The sequence below is a fragment of the Arachis duranensis genome, chromosome 9, assembly GCF_000817695.3.
Source record: "Arachis duranensis cultivar V14167 chromosome 9, aradu.V14167.gnm2.J7QH, whole genome shotgun sequence".
Classification (NCBI taxonomy): Eukaryota; Viridiplantae; Streptophyta; class Magnoliopsida; order Fabales; family Fabaceae; genus Arachis; species Arachis duranensis.
In genome coordinates, this window is record NC_029780.3 from 106,004,291 (window position 1) to 106,006,535 (window position 2,245).

Sequence of the window (2,245 nt, forward strand, 5' to 3'; positions counted from 1 at the left end):
ACAGCAATCAAGCAAAGGATAGCCCTAAGGTACAACAACAAAGTACTGAAGAGAAGTCTCGGGAAAGGTGATCTGATCTTACGACGCAACGACATAGGACTACCAACCACAGGAGAAGGCAAGTCAGCCACAAATGGGGAAGGACCTTACAGGGTAAGGGAAGTCCTCGGCAAGGGTGCCTACAAGCTAGAGAGGCTAGACGGAAACGAGGTGCTGAGGACCTGGAATATGGCAAACCTAAAAGGGTTCTACTCGTAAGAAGAAGTGACCACACGGCCTGACGATCCTACTCCCCCAACACTTTAAATTTCTTTCCATTTCTTTATCCTTTTCCACTTAATTACATATTACATTATTCCCTTGTTTTAAATTCTATATATGCATGCATAGTTACCTCGTTTTTGCAAGATATACATCAACACGCCACAACAACGCAATAATATGACAAAACGACAAACGGTCGACCTAACGGAAACCCGGGACTGATTACCCTGGGAACCAAAGGAACCTAAAGTTAAATGCGCAACTTAAAGCAACAAAAATGGTAAATACCAAAAAATGGTAAACCAAACACCAAAAAGCCATGACGGCCAGGATAAGCAAAATAGTAAAGTAAGCAAAGCCACGATGGCCCGAGCAAGTGAATACCAATGCAAAACCACAAACGGCCTAATTAAAAGTAAAATGTCAAAGTATCCATTACAATCCAAAGGCGCCACAAACAGGCCCAAAAGCAAAAACTAAAAATACAAAGATAAAAGGAGAAAAGAAGGAAAGGAGAGGTATCGATCTCCAGGCATGGGGATATCCACGATCTTCCCATCCTTAACCGTCTTGAATGCCCCCAATTTGAGTAAGGTCGAGGTCGGGAGCTAACACAGCCACGTGAGCCTTAATCCCCTCCTCAGTAAGCTTCACGGCCTCCCGAGCCCCCTTCGTAATCCCCTTATTCTTCTTCTTCAGAGAGGACATCTCTTGCCGAGCAGCCGCCGCCGAGCTCTCCGCCAAAGCAAGCTTTTCCTCCAAGTCCTTAACCTTCTTCTCAGCAGCCGCAGTTTTAGCGCGAGAAACATTCAAAGAACTCATCAGAGAGAGGTCTCACTCCACCAAACTATTGATCTCCTTAGCATCCTCTTCTGCCTTTTCCTCCCTCTCCGCCAATTTCAACTTCAGAAACTCCTCCCGAGATCTTGAATCTGTTAGATCCTTCTGGGAGTTCCAAAGTTTTCCCTCCAAGGCATGAACATTTCCCAAGACAGGTTCCACCTTCTTGGCAATTGTGGCAGCTCAGAGAAGGCAACGATAAATCCATCTCGCCTAACCCGCAAGGTCGGCATCCTGGAAGAACTCCTCAATTCCAGGAAGTAGTTAGGACTCAATGAAGCCCCCAACATTGAAACTCTTTTCCATAACGGAATGAGCCTTTCCCGAGTCTAGCATTCTCTTTTTCGGGTTATCGACAATCTGCAGGTCGTCATCACCAGACGTCGGACCCTCTTCCTCAAAAGGGATATCCTCCTCAGCGTTTGCTCTTCCTTGACACCACAGGATCTGTGGACCCCACAGGACCCCACCACCACTCTCTCTCTTCTTCCCCCATTCACCAATCACCTCAACACCTCTTCCCCAAAAACTCTTCACCTATCAAATCCCATCTTTCTCTTCACCACTCACATCCATCCTTCATAAATCCCCACCAACCTCACCCTTCAAATTCAAACCACTTTCCCTCCCATACCCACCCATAATGGCCGAACCATTACCCCCCCTCTCTCCTATATATACCCTTCTTCAACCCTTCATTTTCACACAACCTAAACACCACTTCTCCCCCTCTTTGGCCGAACACACCACCATCTCCCTCTTCCTCATTTCTTCTTCTTCTACTCTCTTCTTTCTTCTTTTGCTCGAGGACGAGCAAACATTTTAAGTTTGGTGTGGTAAAAGCATTGCTTTTTGTTTTTACATAACCATTTATGGCATCCAAGACCGGAGAAACCTCTAGAAAGAGGAAAGGGAAGGCAAAAGCTCCCACCTCCGAGTCATGGAAGATGGATAGATTTCTCTCAAGGGTGCATCAAGACCACTTCTATAAAGTTGTGGCCTTGAAGAAGGTGATCCCCGAGGTCCCATTTTCACTCAAAAAGGGTGAATATCCGGAAATCCGACATGAGATCCGAAGAAGAGGTTGGGAAATTCTTACCAACCCCATCCAACAAGTCGGAATCTTGATGGTTCAAGAGTT